Source organism: Pan troglodytes, chromosome 8 (assembly GCF_028858775.2).
Source record: "Pan troglodytes isolate AG18354 chromosome 8, NHGRI_mPanTro3-v2.0_pri, whole genome shotgun sequence".
Lineage (NCBI taxonomy): Eukaryota > Metazoa > Chordata > Mammalia > Primates > Hominidae > Pan > Pan troglodytes.
In genome coordinates this window covers 45,912,441-45,926,128 of record NC_072406.2, presented here as the reverse complement: position 1 = coordinate 45,926,128, position 13,688 = coordinate 45,912,441, and positions in this window count along the sequence as shown.

Genomic DNA, 13,688 nt, shown 5'->3' with positions numbered 1-13,688 from the left:
ATGATTTCACTCTCTGTTCCTCGCTTCCGTGCAGAACTACCTCTCTCCCTCGCACACACACTAACAATTTTACCTTTCGATATTTAATTTGTTGTAAACTTCCATTTTCTGTATCAGAACTATCATTTTTAAATTATTCTCATCACAGGCACCAAAATTCAACTTTTTTGCCTCTAGATGTGGGAGATTTTTCACAAAAATAATGCTTTTTGCCTTTTATTCAAGTTGCTGTTTTCAGTGATTAAAGGAAAACATTCAGGCTGTTTTTAGATGTCTGCTTACTAACTCGATCCTGAGCACCCATCTGCAGAACTCCTGATCATGCCTCAGCAAAGATACCAATTACTCCAGTTTCTACTGCAGTTGCTTAAGACTAGTGAAAATTGTAGCTGCTAAACTGTGAATGTCAACCAGTGATTTCTAATTCCTCTGAAAATCAAATTTCCCTCACAACTTAGGCTGGCTTCAAACAGCAACAACTACTGTTAGACTCATAATTTAATGTTTTCCTGTCTTCTATACTGCTCCTCTATCCTATTTTTAGCTTCTTGATGAAATTCAAGTGTAGTCTCTTTAAAGACCTGCTCCTCCCATGCCAATTTTAATCAGCAGGGTGTGGGTCCCCAGGTGCACCTTGGCAGATTGAATATTTTTCAGTGCCAAAGTGAAAACGGTTGAGTGGCTTTACTTTACATACTAATAGCCCAGTAGAATGTGAAGGCTCTTATCAGCAACCAGCTCTCAACCGTCCTGGCTCAGTCAGTCCACGGGCTTTAGTTTTTTCTCTTAGCTTTTACTCTTTTGCCCTTTGATCTCTGTGGTTCTTCTCTGAACTCTCATCACCAAGTTAAACAGGTCTAACTGTTTTATAGGGGTTAGTGCTATAGAGAGCATTCTTAGAAGGCTCCAACCAGCCCGTCAGTAATGACACAACAGAGAAAATAACAACGTCTTGAGTGTTAAGGTTACTGACCAAGGCCCCGGGGTAATTGTCACTGCCCAATCAGGCCAGTGAGACTGACCCAAGGTGCTCAAGTTGGTGGTATCCCAAGGTATTTTAAAGGAAAGGAGTTAAAATATGTACTAGCACCATCATTTTATAACATCTAGTATTTCAGTTAATTTTTGCATTACAGATATTGTCTCATTTAATTTACTATCCATAAGAACCCTGAGAAAGAGGTTCTCACTATCTCCATTTAACAGATGAAAAAGCTAAGGCCCCGAGAGGAGGTGTTAAAAATCAGAAAGAGATTCCAGGCTTGTCTGACCTCAGAGTGCAAGCTTTTACACCAAATCATGCTGTTCTGCAAAATACGGTGGGTTGGGAAAGGGTTCTCAGCCCACCAGGGTGCTTTGGGGTCCTATTCAAATAGTCAAAATAGTAAATGAAAAAAAGAAATGGTATACAGCTTGTGGCACAGACTATGAGGTGTGTTCACACTTACTAGAAAATTGTCCTCTATAAACATTGAAGTTTCTTCTTCAATGAGTGGTTCTGAGTCAACCAGAGAGATGTAAATGTTTTACAAATGTTTTACAATGGCATATGAGGCCTCATAACTTTGCAGAAACCAGCAGCTTCTATTTCACTTTCCTTACCCCAGTTTAATACTGCTTGGAAGGGTGGGAAAAGGTGACTAGGAATATAAGAAAAAATAGAGAGGAAATTGATATGGTACCAAAGATATAACATAGAAATATTTTTCTAAAATAGACTTTGGGATGCACAAACAGGATTTCTAGGAGGCTAGATCCAAGTTATTGGTAAGTTGTCCATGCAGTTTTTGGGTCCGGGAATATTCTTGATTACTATAGAAAGCTTTGGCTGCAATTTCTATATTAATGGGGTCTACAAGCATGCCATTTTCAGACTAACATTTGTCAATGGCTCTATACTGTCAGCGTTCACCTGTCTCTATCAAATCTGTGGACAGATGGTCCCTATTTTGAGTTTATGTAAATTATTTTAGATTAATGTTATAGTTTATCATTTCTGGGTTTTCCATTCTGCCTTTTTTCCCCCCGATCCCCTTTCCAACATACCAAAATGATTTTGATACTAATTCTGTTTTCCACAATTAACTATCCATGCAGATTATCTGTAAATGAGTACATCTCTCAGTACCACCTAGGACTCATTCCTGTAAAACACTTACACCTCTCTGGTTGACTCAGAGCCACTCATTCAAGAGGAAAATTCAACGTTTATAGAGGACAATTTTCTAGTGTGAACACACCTCATAGTCTATGCCACATACCGTATCATTTCTTTTTTCAAAAAAGTAGATTTTATAAAGATATAATTATAATCGCCAAGTATTATTTAATGTCCATAAAAGTACTATTGATACTGTGCTATATTTGTTTCATACTAAAAGTCAGAGTTCTTGGTAAAATAAATCTTTTCCTCTGAAACTCAGAAATTGCCGTATAGGATAATAATACATTGCATATAAACTTCTAATGATAAGCGTAAGAATTTGCCTCCTCAAAAAGGGGAGTTATTTTGAGGTAGGTACATTTTTCAAATATAGCCCCTAATTCACTTTCTGCTACTGGAAGTTTATGTTTGGCAGGTGGAGAGATAAAGTGATGAATTTTTATTTTCTTTAATGTGTAATTTTGACAACTAAAGTGAGAGCATGTAAATTGCCCTTCATATTATTTTTATTAATGTTTGTATACTCCAATAATTGTTCAATTATAATTAAACTATGCAGTGTTTCCATCAATTTAAAGAAAAACAACAGAAAAGATTAAGTGGAGTGGGCAAATTTATTCAAAGCATAAAGTTAGAGTAAGATTAGAAGGAAATTCAGGAATATGAAGGGAATTTTATTTGTTGAAATGTTGACATTATGTAGTATGTGTTAATTTCTGTACATTTATTTTTATTCTTGAGATGGGGTCTGGCTCTGTCACCCAGGCTGGAGTGCAGTGTGACTCAATCTCGGCTCATTGCAACCTCCATCTCCCAGGTTCAAGCAATTCTCCTGCCTCAGCCTCCTGAGTAGCTGGGACTACAGGCACCCACCACCACACCCGACTAATTTTTGTATTTTTAGTAGAGATGGGGTTTTGCTCTGTTGGCCAGGCTAGTCTCAAACTACCGACCTAAGGTGATCCACCCGCCTTGGCCTCCCAAAGTGCTGGGATTACAGGTGTGAGCCACTGCGCCCAGCCTAATTTCTGTTCATTTAAAATGCAGCATTGGTAATATATAATTTTAACTCCATATTATGAAAATGTATAAATACACACACAAGTAGAGTCACATGTAATGAACCATGATATGTCTATCACCCGAGATCAGCAATTATTAATGTTTTATCATGGTTACTTCATTCAACTTTTTCTTCTTATCTCTCTGAGATTTCTGGTTATTTTATCATTTTTCATGTCATTCTATCCTTATTTCTCTTAAAAACTGTGACATTTTCTTACATACTCATAATACCAGCAAAAAAGTAATGATTTCTTAATATAATGTAAAACCCAGTCCATATTCAAAATTCTCCCAATTATCTCATAAATGTCTTCTTATACTTGGTTTGTTCAAATCAGGATCTAAATAAGTTCCACTTATTGCATTTAATAATTAAGTCTCTTAAATCCTTTTTTCTCTTCATATTTTCATTTATTCATTCTTTTTTTTTTTTTTTTTTTTTTTTTGAGACAGAGTCTTGCTTTGTTGCCCAGGTTGGAGTGCAGTGGCGTGATCTCAGCTCACTACAACCTCCACCTCCTGGGGTCAAGTGATTCTCCTGCCTCAGCCTCCCAAGTAGCTGGGATTACAGACATGTGCCACCATGCCCAGATAATTTTTGTATTTTTTCTAGAGATGGGGTTTTACCATGTTGGCCAGGCTGGTCTTGAATTCCTGGCCTCAAGTGATCCGCCTACCTCAGCCTCTCAAAGTGTTGGGATTACAGGTGTGAGCCACCACACCTGGCCTGTTCACTGGTTTAATTTAAAAAACCTTTTCTATGTGTTTTTACTTTTTAAAAGTAATGAACTCATGAGTTTTTATAAATTTAATGTGTTTGAATAAATTGCAGTCATTTTTCCTCTTAGATGTTCCATTTCTCATCTTGGACAGTGGAAGAGTCTTTTCAAGCTGGCCCCACGTTCTTCTAATATAACCAAACTAATCTTAAAGAGTCTCCTTGTTTTCTGGTGTGCGTGCGCACACACACACACACACACACACACGCACAATCCATCTTATTCATTTCCTATTTCAAGTTTCAAATCCATGATTTTCCAAGCACCTGGTTGGTATTTCCAATGGACCACAATTTGGATACTAGATGTGCTCATTGCTTCTTAGTTATTAATGTTTTTAAGTCTTCTCAGTGTACCAAAGTAGGAAATAGGTATTTTTTTAAATCGTGGCAAAATACACATAACAAATTTATCAACTTAACCAGTTTTAAGTATACAATTCAGTAGTGTTAAGTACAGTCATGTTGTACAACCAATCTCCAGGATGCTTTGCATATTTCAAAGCTCTGTACCCATCAAATAACATTCTCCCAGTCCCTCAGTCCATGGCACTTCCAAGTGTCAGGAAGTCCCTCACACTTCCATTTTCTGCCTCTATGAATACTCTACTCTATGTACCTCATATGAGTGGAATCATAAAGTATTTGTCTTTTTTTGTGACTGGCTTATTTCACTTAGCATAATGTCCTCAGGTTCATCTATGTTGTAGCATGCGTCGGAATTCCATTCCTTTTTAAGACTGAATGATATTCCATTGAATGTGTGTGCCACATTTTGTTTACGGACAAACAAAATGGAACCTTGGGTTGCTTCCACCCTTTGGCTGTTGTGTATAATGCTGCTATGAACATGGGTGAACAAATACCTCTTAGAGATCCAGCTTTCAATTTATTTATGTATATATGAGAAGTGGAATTGCTGGATCATATGGTAATTCTAGTTTCAATTATTCGAGGGACCACCATACTGTTTTCCGTAGCAGCTGAGCCATTTTACACTCCCACCAACAGAGCACAAGGGTTCCAATTTCTCCACATCCTCACCAGTGCTGGTTATTTTCTGGGTTTTTGTTTTATTTTGTTTTAATAACAGCCATCTTTATGGGTGTGAGGTGGTATCTCACTGTGGTTTCAATTTGCATTTCTCTAATGATTAGTGATGTTGAGCATTTTTCATCTGTTTCTTGGCCATTTGTTTATCTTCTTTGGAGAAATGTTTATTCAAGTCCTTTGCCCATTTTTAAATTGAGTTGTTAATTTTTTTGTTGTTGAGTTCTATATCTTTGTATATTCTGAACATCATACCCTTATCAATTATATGATTTGCAAGTATTTTCTCCTATTCTGCATGTTGCACTTTCACTCTGATGATTGTCTTTTCAATGTACAGAATTTTTAAATTTTTATGAAGTCTAGGCCAGGTGTGGTGGCTCACGCCTGTAATCCCAGCACTTTGGGAGGCCGAGGCAGGAGGATCTCCTGAGGTCAGGAGTTCAAGACTAGCCTGGCCAACATGGTAAAAACCCATCTCTACTAAAAATACAAAAATTAGCCAGGCCTGGTGGCAGGCACCTGTAATCACAGCTACTTGGGAGGCTGAGGCAGGAGAATCACTTAAACCCAGGAGGCGGAGATTGCAGTGATCCGAGACTGTGCCATTTCACTCCAGCCTGGGTGACAAAAGCGAGACTCCATCGCAAAAAAAAAAAAAAAAAGTATAAAGTCTAATTTGTGTATTTTTCTTTTGGTGCCTGGTTTTTGTTTTTGTTTTTGGTGTCGTATCTAGGAAATCCTTGCCAAATCCAATGCCATGAAGCTTTCTCCCTATGTTGTTTTCTAAGAGTTTCATAGTTTTTTAAGTTTAGGTCTTTGATCTGTTTTGAGTTGATGTTTATACATGATGTAAGGTAAGGATTCAATATCATTCTTTTGCATTTGAATATCCAATGTTCCCAGCACCATTTGTTGAGGGGACTAAAATGTCTTGGCACCCTTGTTGAAAACCATTTGACCACACCATATATATGAGGGTTTATTTTTTGGTTTGCTATTTTGTTCTATTGGTCTATATATCTATCTCTATTCCACTATCACACTGTTTTGATTACTATAGCTTTGTAACAAGTTTTGCAATCAGGAAGTGTTTCTTCTTTTTCAAGATTGTTTTGGCTATTCAGGGTCCCTTGAGATTCAATATGAATTGTAGAATAAATTTTTATATTTCTGCAAAAATGCCACTGGAATTTTGGTAAGGATTGCATTGAATCTGTAGATTAGTGTCAGATATATTGACATCTTAAGTCTTTCCATCCGTCAGGATATCTTTTCCTTACCTGTCTTCTTTAGTTTCTTTCAGTGATGTTTTATAGTTTTCCCTGTACAAGTTTTTCACTTCTTTGGCCTAAATATTTTATTCTTTTTGATGCTATTGCAAATGGAATTGATTTCTGAATTTCCTTTTGGGATTGTTTATTATTAGTGTATAAAAACACAACTGATTTGTGTGTGTGTTGATTTTGTATCTTGCAACTTTGCTGAACTGATTTGTTAGTTCTGATGGCTTGTACATGTGTATATGTGTAATGTTTAGGGTGTCCTACGCGTAAGTCATGTTGTCTTCCAGCAGACGTAATTTTACTTTTTCCTTACCAGTTTACATACCTTTTATTTCTTCTTGCCTAATTGCTTTGCTTAGGAATTCTAGTACTATGTTGAATAAAACTGGTGAGAGTGGGCATCCTTGTCATGTTCTTGATCTTAGAAAAAAAGCTTTTAGTCTTTTACCATTGAGTATGAGGTTAACTGTGGGTTTTTCATACATGGATTAAGTAACAGGAGTTCTACAGAGGTAATAGTCAAGTTGAGATCTGACTGACAAGAAGTAGTCATGTAAAGTGCATTTAAGACAGGGGAAATGGCAAGGACAGAAACTCCAACATAGGAATAAATTTAATGAGGTTATGGAATAGAAAGAAGGTCAGTGTGATTAAAATATAGTAGGCAAGGAGGAGATGTTTTTAGATGAGGTCAAAGAAGAAGAGGGGTGGTGATTTTATTTTAAATGCAAAGAAGAACAACATAATTGTATACACAAAGCACTGTGTTAGGCATACAAACACGTAAGATATGCCCATCGCCCTTAGGAAAGATAGAATTTTTAAGGTCTCTGACAAAAAATAGGTAGTTGACAAATTTTGGAATGACAATTGAAAAATCTTAGCCATGCCTGTTTGTAATGACATATAACTCTGAAAATGTCATATCATCCTTTCCACGTATGTACATATAGTTGTTGAGCGATCAATGGGGCCTAATAGCACTCCCACACCACCCAGTTCTGTGTCAATTAAGAGACAGACAAGGAGTAACACAGAGATGAAAACACTTTATTACTATTGAAAATATCGATATTGGAGATCATGGCTCACATATGCAGACAGATTGACTTCTCATTCTTTAAAAACAACTTTTTGGCCAGGCGCGGTGGCTTATTCCCGTAATCCCAGCACTTTCGGAGGCCAAGGCGGGCAGATCACTTGAGGTCAGGAGTTCGAGACCAGCCTGGCCAACATGATGAAACCTCATTTCTACTAAAAATACAAAAATTAGCTGGGCATGGTAGTGGGCGCTTGTAGTCCCAGCTACTCGGGAGGCTGAGGCGAGAGAATCGCTTGAACCCGGGAGGTGGAGGTTGCAGTGAGCTGAGATCATGCCACTGCACTCCAGCCTGGGTGACAGAGCAAGACTCTATCTCAAAAAAATAAAAAATAATAAAAACAATCTTTCCCTTTAGAGATAGGATCTTATTCTGTCACCCAGACTGAAGTGCAGGGATGCATCACAGCCTTGAACTCCTGGGCTAAAGTGATCCCCCCATCTCGGCCTCCCTAGTAGCTGGGATTACAGGCAAAAGCCACTGTGCCTGGTTTGACTTCTTATTCTTGAAACACCAGAATTACAGACTTGCTTGCCTAGTCACAATGGAGCTAGAACAGGGCAGACACTGTCTCTGCAAAATTATACAAGAGATCAGAGACAGTAAAGTGGAGAGAATAAATTCCAGACTCTGGAGCCAGACTGACAGGGTTCCAATCTTGGTTCTGTAACTTAACAGTTATGCAATTTAACATCTGTTGTCTCAGTTGCCTTGCTTATAAAATGTGGGTAACTTTTTTTTTTTTTTTTTTTTTGAGACGGAGTCTCACTGTGTCACTCAGGCTGGAGTGCAGTGGCACAATGTTGTCTCACTGCAACCTCCGCCTCCCAGGTTCAAGCGATTCTTGTGCCTCACCCTCCTAAGTAGCTGGGACTACTGGCACGAGCCATCACGGCCAACTAATTTTTTGTATTTTTAGTAGAGACAGGGTTTCACCATGTTGACCAGGCTGGTCTCAAACTCCTGACCTCAGGCGATCCGTCCGCCTCAGCCTCCCAAAGTGCTGGAATTACAGGCGTGAGCCACTGCGCCCGGTCAAATGTGGATACTATCAAAATTACTTTGTTGACCAGCCTGGCCAACATGGCGAAAACCCATCTCTACTAAAAATACGAAAAAAAGCCAGGCATGGTGGTGGGCGCCTGTAATCCCAGCTGTTCGGGAGGCCGAGGCAGGAGAATCGTTTGAATCTGGGAGGCAGAGTGAGCCAAGATTGCGCCATTACACTCCAGCCTGGATGACAAGAGCAAGAATTCGTCTCTTAAAAAAAAAAAAAACTTCACAAAAAGGATTATGTACTGCAACGCATTGGGCATCTTGTTAAACTTGTCTAACTAATTTTTATTTAAAACTGATAATTATTGTATTCCTTAGATGTATTTGAATTTAATCAGAGGATAATTGTTTAAATGTAAGAATGCAGTTCCATCTATTCTGTAAGCTAGAGATCACACATCAACAACATTTACTGGTGAAATTTCGAATGAAGTGCTTCATTTCCACAAGCCAGTGTTCTGACTATAAGAGAAAAATTGTGTAGTTGACGTTTTTGGCATGTGGAAGCCACTGGAAAATTATAGATAATGAAGGATGTTATTTTTATCATAAAAGGAGAAGGGTAATTAAGGACTTCAGTGTAAACTTAGCTAAATGAAGAAAATAGGAATACAAAAATATTAAAGAGTTTAACCATCAAAACTTTTCAGATTAAGATTATTTCATTCTAGTACAATAACACAAAATGCAAAATTCTTTCAACTTGAAACGTTACCCAACGGGCACCCATATGCAGTTCTAAATAGGGAATTCTTGTGATCATAGAGGAACAGTCTATGACATCAGCCAACAACAATGCAGAAATCTTAAAGTAGAAGCGTCACAGGACTTGTTCTTCCAAATGCTGCATGGCAAATATTATTAGGAAATATACTTAACATTTATTTATTTTTATTCTCAATGTAAGTAAAAATTTACAATGGTTTGGTTATGGTGATTTTTAGATATGACTTGAAGTCATTTAAGTCCTAATACGTAAATTGGAATTTGAAATTAAAAGTTCATTTCTCTTTGAAGTTTATCTTACCTTGAAAAGTAGACATAAACAGCACACTCTTTAGTTGTGCGGTTTGATCACGAAAGATTCTGCTTTTTCTGTTCTACCTCTTGCAGGTTAAAAAACATGCAGTGAAAATCATGTCATAAGAAAATATTTGGAAGCACTATCTGATGTTTTAAATATTGTTTTAGATTAAACTAATCAATATACGACTCACAGTTCCAAGGCAACCACAATGACATTTGTTTAGGCAGGTAGTCTATAAAAGAACTAATCGTGTAAGTGCTTAAAATAGTTATTCTTAATGTTTTGTGGTTAAGATCTCATTCAAACCACAACAATGCAGATATATATGTGTAAGTAAAATTCTGTCTAGAATTTTAGGGGTTTCATGATATCCCATTCATAGGCATGAGGCAAGAACTCTGCCTAAGATAATATGTTGTGGGGATTAATTTGAGTGTTGTGCCGGAGGGCGGGAGGGAGGTGCAGGGGAGGTGTTCTTACTTAGCCCAAATGCCTTTTTTTAAGTGAAAGGTATCCTTCCTACTCCCTAATGAATCTGGCCTGAAATTGAGAAGTTCCTAACTTAAAATTGCAACTGCTAACTTTCCTCGAGATGCAGTTAAATGAGAAAATAAATAATATTTTTTATAGTCACTAGCTTTAACGCATTGGCAACACGATCATTTCCTGTAGTGAGTGACCCTGGTTCCTAAAAATAACTCCAGTGCTATTCAATTGCTTATATTGGGCATTTTTTAAAATTCTTATTTGGGAAGGACATTCTCTTCCACAGCTGAAGAAACTCAGTGTTTGAAAAGAGCTGCCTAAAACACTGTTCCCCGTAGGCTGTTAAAAATGTTCAGCATCTGAATGCTGGTAAGGAATGCTCACACCCATTGGAGGCAATGCTGTGTGGACTTGAAAAGGAAAAAATGGGGCCCCTATATATGGAAAACAGGAAGCAGAACCAGTTGAGGAAGGCTTACTCATCTGTGACCCATATTCAAAGCCATAGTCCAGCCACTGTTAGTTACCTAGAAAAGGAAAAGACTGAATGGCTAGCCTAAGCTCTAAGGGACACATTGCAAATCAGGTCAGGCTGTTGTGCCATTTTCCACCTTATTTTCAAATAAGCAAAGAAATGAAGCCTCAGTACCACCTGGTGGATACACTGATACATGCCATACCTAGTCAATTGCTGGTTGCCTGATAGCAAACTTAATTTTTTACAGTTCCTCTGGCAATACTCTGCTGTGAGTACTGAGGAGTGCTCACTAAATGGAAGCCCTCAAGCAAAAAAAAAAAAAAAGTTGCAAATTCAATACACTTCCAGTTTCTCTGCGTTATATGACTATTTGCATGTTATTTATACATATGGAGACTGAAAAAGGAGGAACTGGCAGGAGTGTCTCACCCCTTCTTGTTTTTCAAAATGTCAATAATTCCCAGGGTTGCTTTACACCAATACACACAGATTCACATTTTTAGAGATGGGTCTCACTGTGTTGCCCAGGCTGGACTATGGTGGCATGATCATAGCTCCTGGCCTCAAGTGATCCTCCTGCCTCAGCCTCCTGAGCAGCTGGGACTACACACATGCACCACCACACCTGGCCAATTTTAGTCCTTATTTTTTAGTTGGGGCTGGGGGTCGGGGGCGGGGGTGGTCTCACTACGTTGTTCAGTCTGGTCTCGAACTCCTGGTCTCCAGCACTTCTCCCGCCTCAGCCTCCTGAGTAGCAGATTCACATTTTAAAACAGTGATTTTAGTTTCTCAGGGAAAGGAATGGAGTTATTTATGATTCAGAAGCACTTCTATGTTAGTATTATAGGATGTTATCAGAGACCTCTATTCCTTCCATCCCTATCCCTTCATCTTTTTCTTTTTTAATGTTTACAGAAGGAGTTACATTCAAAGTAACTGGAAGTGATGGATGAGAAAAATATATCTAGGTTAGTCTATAGAAACAGTCCTTAGAAAAGTGGCTGAAGACTTACCTAGCCATTGTCAATCAATTTGCTCCAAAGCCATCACATACATTTATTACACAATGGTATTTAAAATCCAAGTCCCATTTATCAGCCAGGGTACTGTTATTAAGAAAAAAAATAATATTTTTTTCTTAATAAAATCTCCTAGTAGGGCATTTTCATCACATAACAACTGCCTAATTCTTCATACTCACCCCCACGCTGCAACTCATTTCCCCCTTATTATCACCAATGTTGAAATTAGTCTTCACCTATAAACCTGGAACCTGATTTGCAATATATCCTTATGAATGCCCTTTGAATTTCTAAAATTATTCTTCTTATTCCTTATTATCTGGACATTCTTATTTACAGAGTGATCATATAAATTATCGTCTATACTAGGACATACTTTTGAGAGTTAAAAGGGGTGCTAATTAATAATAATATAAGTCAAACTAATACAAACCTGGGCATCCAATAACGTCTTTCTTGCTGAACAACTTTGAAACTTTACTTTGCAAAATGTTAGATGAATAAAGATACATTTTGAAGAGCAAGTAGTAGTATCACCAGTGACAAAACTAAAGGAAACACCGACTTTAATTATTTGACATAATAATGACTTAAGAGATGGCAGAAGACAATTGATAATAATTGGGAGACAATGTAGGTAAGGTATGGATTTATCTTGAACTCAAGATACTTATGATGTTCTATTAGGTTGGTGCACGCAGCCATCTGGTCGACCTTAGACACAGGAAGGCAAGCACCCTCTGGTTGACCTTAGACATGGAAAGGTGACAGCTATCTGGTTGACCTTACACATGGGAAGGCAAGACACATCTGGTAGACCTTGCACCAACCTAATATGATAAAAGTTGCAGTGTGGCTTGCACTATTCCTACTTATCAGGATTTCCTGTTTAGCACGTATGCTGACCAACCTTTGCTTAGAGTATTCATAAATTTCATAGCTCACGGTCCACCCATTATTTGTATGAAATCACAAGTAGACTCGTATTCTTGACCAATGACTGCAGTTTTTAGAGAACATGTTTCTTTAATTTCTTTTTCCTCAAAACTCATGACTTCTGTACACAAATTGCTACCTCACACATCAGTTTAGTCAAGTGCTCTAGCCTGGTCCCGGGAGAGCAAAAGGACCCATTTATTCATTTATCAGATATTATCTGAGCCCCTATTATCTGTCCTCCCAACAGTGCTTGACGGTGGTGTTAAAAAGCTCAGTAAATTGTCCTGGAGGAACTAATTTAGTTTAGAGTTGTGCATATGTAAATCTCATAATGTTCTTGTAGCAAAGACTAGCTAGTGCCTCCACCAGTCACGTACAGGGAAAAAAATTCTGGAAATTGTAGTGCAAATCAGGCACGGACCAATTATGCTTTTGAACTATACAGTTTTCTGTGCTGAGACTGGGCCACTTCTGATGAATTCTGAACAATGGTAAAACTGATACCTTTAAAATTCAAGAATGTTGAGTTCTAATGGCAGTTTGACCATTGAGATATTAATATAGGAACATCATTTAGCCTCTTAAGCTTGAACATCCATTAAGTGGGAAAAATAGTGCTCATTTCCTAGAGGTCTTCGGATTGGCTAACCAATAGTTTTGATTTTGCTGGTAAGTAATGAGCAAATTTTCTTAGATGTGATCGCTTCATTTTCTCTTATATTGATTGGCAGCAGCCAAATGGGCATTCCAGTCCCTAATCTCCTGCAAGAGAAACACTTCTATTTCATAAATCTGGTAATTTTTGAGCTCTTTTCCCAACAGGGTGCTGCAGCTCACCAAGCGGAACCCACAGCATTTTCTGCTACCAGGATAGCAGCTTGCCAGCAGCATATACTAAATTACTGGGTTTCAGTATGATTTTGGCTGGTACAGACTTCAATCATCGAATCGACATGCGTTCAGCCATTCTCATAATGAATGTTTCCTTCTCTTTCAAACGTTGTTTCCAGCCCCAATCTCCAATTTTTTTTTTTTTTTTTTAAAGAGGTGAAACAGAAACTGTACTCCTTAGGAAGAAACTTTTCCTTCTCATCCCTGTTCCCCATAAAGGTACCTCCAGATAAATCTATCAAAAGCAGGACGCAACTCGCCAGGTTTTCTAAAACGTTCCCCAGTCTCACCACCCTTCGTGACACCCATGGGTTTCCCAATTCTTCACCTTTCTCTTAGACACAGG